Source organism: Triticum aestivum, chromosome 2D (genome assembly GCF_018294505.1).
Source record: "Triticum aestivum cultivar Chinese Spring chromosome 2D, IWGSC CS RefSeq v2.1, whole genome shotgun sequence".
Taxonomy (NCBI): domain Eukaryota; kingdom Viridiplantae; phylum Streptophyta; class Magnoliopsida; order Poales; family Poaceae; genus Triticum; species Triticum aestivum.
The window spans coordinates 235,175,208-235,181,560 of record NC_057799.1 but is presented as its reverse complement, the minus strand read 5'-3'; the positions used below and the strand labels follow the sequence as shown (position 1 = coordinate 235,181,560).

The window sequence follows — 6,353 nt, the reverse complement described above, 5'->3', positions numbered from 1 at the left end:
AGTGAATATGACGAAAATGCAAATCATCAAGATGGATAGATGGCGATGCTGTGAAGAGGATTCCTCATAATGTTCTGAGACATTTTCCAATTATACCAAGATTGCAGAGGTTGTTTCATCTCTACTACTATTAAAAGAGCGAACTGTAACTTTTTTACAGCCACCCAAGATAAGTGTACACAGGATAACCTGAAGCCTCCGATCTAATCCACTTGATAAATCCAATAGTCTATATTTCTCCAATGGTCTACCATCTAATCACACTGCTCAGATTCAATGTTCTGCCGGCAGACTCCTCCCGCGGGTCCGTCCGCTCGATGGCCCTCTCCCCAAATCACGGAACAATATCCTGCTAACTCGATCTCCACGTCTCCACAACCATCAACGCCGCGTCATGCAGAGGGCGGAGACCCCGCGCGCCTTATGCTCCTCCCGATCCTGTCACGCTCCCGATCTAGGAATTATTTCTCCTCCGCCAGCCCTAGGTAGGTGGCTCCTCTGTCCTCGACGGGTGTCTCAGCGTCGCTATATCTCTGGACTCTGGTGGTCGCTTCGCCCTCGACGGGGTCTCCCAGCATCGATCTTCCTCCGATCTCGCTACCACCTCGGCCGACGTCGTTACCTGCCTCCTCCTTCAGCGCCCCAGCGAAGCCGCCATCATGTCACGCGTTGCTGCGCATGCATGAGAGCAGAGCGGACGCAGAACTGGGTCGAGTAGATTGATTTTGAGTGGCGCACGGAGCCGAGGGTGAGGCGCTGGACTAGGCAGGCACCGCCCCCGCTCCTGCATACCCGGGGGCGAGCGAGGATGCAGGCTCGGCCACAGCTCCCGAGGAAGTGGGATCCACCACTGCTGGTCAGTTGAGATGCGTTATTGTTTTTGTTATTCTGGTACTATGGATTTTGAAAACACGCGTTTGTCCCTACTGATTTCCGTGGGATGCACAGGTTTCAGTCACGTCATCTATGCTATAATCCCACCCATATACATGCCTGCCTGAAGGAGGTGTTCAAGATGAATGGGTACTGAAAACAGCGGACAGATCAACTACGAGGAGCTTAAGGCTGTTCTGGAGCAGGCGGGTGCAAGGTAATATCCGACTCTTCTTGTTGATCTGCCCGTTGCTCCCCTTCTCCTAGGTAACACCATGGAATCCCATGTTTTTTAAATATTTTTCTTGGAACTTCTAAAATTTTGGTCGCTCTTGGGAGTTCTTATTCCAATCAAATCCACAGAAGGGTAGTGTGTGGGATTTCCAGTAGAAGAGTATCTTCAGAGATGGCTCTTCTTGGCACCGCTAACTCTTGTGTGAATGTCCTTGCCATGCCCATGTTAGTGCCAGACACAATGCAGGAGAGCAATGTTACTAGGTACTGCACATTGACTGTTTATTAAGTATGTACATGTTCTCTGCTCCAAAATTAATGGCATGTTAGAAAGTGTGCAGTCTAAAATTGGCTCATACACTACAAAAAAAGTTCAGATTGTTTTCTTGAGAAAAGAGAGTATTCAAATTGGTTAGGTGAAAACCTATTATGAAAATTGTCATCAAAATGATAATTTCATATTACTATAATTTTATAATTTGTTACTAATTTTAGACAGAAGTTAGAAGAATATCTAGGTCCTTCCATGTAACACCCCGGATGTAACTTTCCATATTTGTAACTCCAACTCTTGCCATTTTCGGCCATGTGATATGATATTCCCTCCGTGGTCGAGTTTTGTTTTTCGTTTTGCATTTTTTTCATATCATGCATCTCATACCATGTCATCATGTGCATTGCATTTGCATACGTGTTCGTCTCATGCATCCGAGCATTTTCCCCGTTGTCCGTTTTGCAATCCGGCGCTCCCACCTCTTCCGGCGCACCCCTCTTGTTTTCTTTTCGTGAGCGGGTGTTAAACGTTCTCGGAATGGACCGAGGCTTGTCAGGTGGCCTTGGTATACCACCGGTAGACCACCGGTCAAGTTTCGTTCCATTTGGAGGTCATTTGGTACTCCAACGGTTAACCAGACAACCGCAAAGTCCATTTGTGTGTTGCAGCAAAACCCCCCCTCAAAACCAGCCCAAAACTCCTCTAAGTCACTTCCATGCTCTAGGTCATTCGATCACGATCGTGTGGGCGAAAACCGCACCTCATTTGGAGTCTCCTAGCTCCCTCTACCTATAAATATGTGCTTCCCCCCGGATTTTTCGCGCAGTCCAACCCTAGCCCCGCTCCCTCTCCGCCGCCGGACGCGTCCGGTCTGCGTCGGACAAATCCCGGCCGCCGCCCGCGCCCAATCGGGACGCGCCACGTCATCGCCTCCGGCCTCCCGCGCCGCCGGCCCGCCTGGGCCCGAGGCTGGCCCCCGCGGCCCATCGCCTCCCGCCGCCGCCTATCGCAGGGCTCCGCCGGGCGCCGCCGCCGCTCGCCGGTCCCCGCCGGCCGTCGCCGCCGCCGCGCCCGAGCCCCGGCGTGCCCCGCCCGTCCGCCTCCGCCCGTCCGCCGCCGTCCGCCGGCGCCATCTCTGGCGAGTGGCCGGCCGGACCCGACCGGCCCGACCCCCGGCGACCTCCCCCTCCACTCCGGCCTCCGTACTCCGGCGATCCCCGAGCCCGAGCGGGCCCGTGCCTCGATCCGATCGGATCTGGAAGAAACGTGCGTTGACTTTTTCTTCCCCCCCGAAACTTCCAAGTCTTTTATTTTCACAGTATATGCCCATGTTCATTGCACCATACCTCTCTGAATATAACTCCGTTTCGTGCGTGTAATATACCGAATTGTTTGCCTCGTGATGCTCTTCATTTTGTACCATTGCACCATGTTCATTTGAGTCCATCTTGATGCCCAAATCTCTGGTGCAAGAGTGCTAGTTGCTGTTAACTGCTGTTACTTAGCAGAACTTGGAGATTTGTTATTTTTGTTGCATTTATTCTGTGCCTCTTATGGGCATGAGCTCTACATGTGTTTTGTTGTATGCCATGCCGTCTTTCCAGTGGTGTATGCCATGTATTTTTGTGATCTCTGTGGTGACTAGCACAAGCATGCAAACTAGGCCCCGTAATGTTTCTGATTTCAGGGACTTAGTATTTTCTCCCAAGTCTTTGTCTGCTGTTATTTTGTTGCCATGTAAACTTGATGCTAAAGAGAGATCCATGCATATTTTGTAGATGTTCAGTAAGCATGTTTTGTAGATATTGTTGTAATTGATCCATTCCTGCCCTTGTTTGCAATTATGAAGTGCGATAGCATGACTCAATCTTGCTCTACTTTTGCTATAAAATATTTCTGGCAGATTGTTAACATGATGTTCAATTTTGCCAAGCTTGTTGTAGTTGTTTCATACATGCTATGTATTTGCTCTTACCATGGGTAGCTTCATAAACATGCCATCTTGCGGTAGGTATGCTTGTTGTGTCATGCATTGCTTTGTGGTGAGTGCATCAAGCTCACCAAGATGCCTTCATATTATTGCTTCTGCCATGCTCTGTTTTCTGCTAAGTCTGAAACCTGTTAACGAAACTTGCTATGTTTACATGGCTTCCATCATATATTCTGTTCCTTGTTGGCTTATGATCAATAAGGGACTTTTGTCATATTAATTTAGTAGAATACTGCCATGCCTAGGTTTGCCATGTTAAGCTCTTGTAGCATGTTGTTTTCGTGCTCTGAACATTGCTACCTGATGCTGTTTCAGTCATGTCCAGTAATTTCACTAAGTCTGTGAACCTGATATCTTTTGCACTTTTTCCATGCTTGTTTGAACCTGTTATGTTATGATCTAGCCGTAGCTCAGTGTTCATCTTTTGTCAAGCATCTCCTTTAGGTTACTTTCATACGCTTTGTTGCTATGTTGGAGTGCAGTAGCATTATTACTTGTTGCATTCTAAGTGCTATCATGCTGTTAATCACAGATTCGTGTCATTCTTATTTTGCTTGCCATTTGCAAACCGTGCATCCGTTTCCGGTGTTCTTTATATCGATTTCGACCGAAATCATCTCATATTTCCAGTGGCATGCTTGGTTTGCCAAGTTACAGCCTTTTTCATCATTTTTCTTCCGGAGCACGCATATGCATCGCATATCATATCTTGCATATCATTCATGTTTTGCATCATGTTGCTTGTGCATTTCCCGTGTTTGATTATGGTTCCATTGCTTGTGTTCTTGTCTTGGGTAGCGCCGGGAGACGAGTTCGTGAACGAGGAACCTGTTGAGTATGCTTACGAGGATCAAGCTCTCGACAACTCTGAGAACCTTGCAGGCAAGATGACCACCCCTCGAAATCACTTCTACCTTTGCTTTGATAGTTGTTCGTTTCTTTTGCCATGCTGCGCTACCTACCACTTGCTATATCATGCCTCCCAAATTGCCATGTCAGCCTCTAACCATCCTTTCCTAGCAAACCGTTGTTTGGCTAAGTTACCGCTTTTGCTCAGCCCCTTCTTATAGCGTTGCTAGTTGCAGGTGAAGTTGAAGTTGGTTCCATGTTGGAACATGGATATGTTGGGATATCACAATATCTCTTATTTAATTAATGCATCTATATTTTTGTTAAAGGGTGGAAGGCTCGGCCTTATGCCTGGTGTTTTGTTCCACCCTTGCCGCCCTAGTTTCCGTCATACCGGTATTATGTTCCTTGAGCCCAACTTTGGTTTTACCATTTGCCACCTAAGCCTTTTTCCCCCGGGTTTTCGCGAGCCCGAGGGTCATCTTTATTTAAACCCCCGGACCAGTGCTCCTTCGAGTGCTGGCCCAAACCGAGCGATGTCCGGCGCCCCCTGGGCAACCAGGGTCTATGCCAACCCGACGTCTGGCTCATCCGTTGTGCCCTGAGAACGAGATATGTGCAGCTCCTATCGGGATTTGTCGGCACATTCGGGTGGCTTTGCTGGTCTTGTTTTACCATTGTCGAAATGTCTTGTAAACCGGGATTCCGAGACTGATCGGGTCTTTCCGGGAGAAGGTTTATCCTTTGTTGACCATGAGAGCTTATAATGGGCTAAGTTGGGACACCCCTGCAGGGTATTATCTTTCGAAAGTCGTGCCCACGGTTATGAGGCAGACGGGAATTTGTTAATGTCCGGTTGTAGAGAACTTGTCACTTGACGTAATAAAAATACATCAACCGCGTGTGTAGCAGTGATGGTCTCTTCTCGGCGGAGTCCGGGAAGTGAACACGGTTTGAGTTATGAATGACGTAAGTAGGAGTTCAGGATCACTTCTTGGTCATTACTAGATGACGACCGTTCCGTTGCTTCTCTTCTCGCTCTCTTTTGCGTATGTTAGCCACCATATATGCTTAGTGTCTGCTGCAGCTCCACCCCATTTCACCATCCTTCCCTATAAGCTTAAATAGTCTTGATCTCGCGGGTGTGAGATTGCTGAGTCCTCGTGACTCACAGATTCTACCAAAACAGTTGCAGGTGCCGACGATGCCAGTGCAGATGATGGGATCGACCTCAAGTGGGAGTTCGACGAGGAACATGGTCGATACTATGTGTCTTTTCCTGATGATCAGTAGTGGAGCCCAGTTGGGACGATCGGGGATCTTGCATTTGGGGTTATCTTATTTTCATTTGGATTGTGACCGTAGTCGGTCTATGTGTGTATTTTGGATGATGTATGAATTATATTTATGTATTGTGTGAAGTGGCGATTGTAAGCCAACTCTCGTTATCCCATTCTTGTTCATTACATGGGATTGTGTGAAGATGACCCTTCTTGCGACAAAACCACAATGCGGTTATGCCTCTAAGTCGTGCCTCGACACGTGGGAGATATAGCCGCATCATGGGCGTTACATTCCAGGGCTGAGATTTAAACCATAGATTGATTTCAATGGAAGGATGCTGGTGCTGTGAAATGCATGCCGGCCGCTATTCTTTCACACTTCTAACTGATAGGCGTTCTCTAGAAATTTTGCAAACCACATGTTTGTGTCCTCTTCTGGTAAAAGTGTTCTTCTCAAAGTAATCAAAAGGTTCCCTTTTTATGTACCAACAGATGAGTTTGAGGTTACTGATATATGTTCAATCGATGTACAATATTTTAGTATCACATTTCCAAAAGAATTCAACGTCTACTTGAATGTGCAGAATTTTGAATCCGTCACATTCTCACATTGACCATTGAAAACGACCTCCTGGATAATCAGTTATGATATTCTTATTCTTAGCCTTTTCATCCCGTTTTTCCGTTCCGCACTAGATGCACGAAATGGTTTCTCATTTCTATTTTATTTCAGATGTATCTTCACCAGCAATTATAACTTCCCATTTCTGCTCAAGAGTTACATGTGAGGCAAGCAAATATGGTGGCACAATGCTTGGCCTTCTAATATGTTATGTACTATTTCCATTAG

The 6,353-nt window shown here is 47.2% G+C and overlaps 1 long non-coding RNA gene across 1 annotated transcript; it reads left to right on the top strand.

The window, feature by feature from the left end:
• The first annotated feature begins 328 nt into the window (after positions 1-328).
• Positions 329-4,250, top strand: LOC123049206 (uncharacterized). The gene is made up of 3 exons (XR_006423476.1): positions 329-856; positions 949-1,090; positions 4,170-4,250. It is a non-coding gene; the product is annotated as an uncharacterized lncRNA (long non-coding RNA).
• The last annotated feature ends 2,103 nt before the right edge of the window (positions 4,251-6,353 follow it).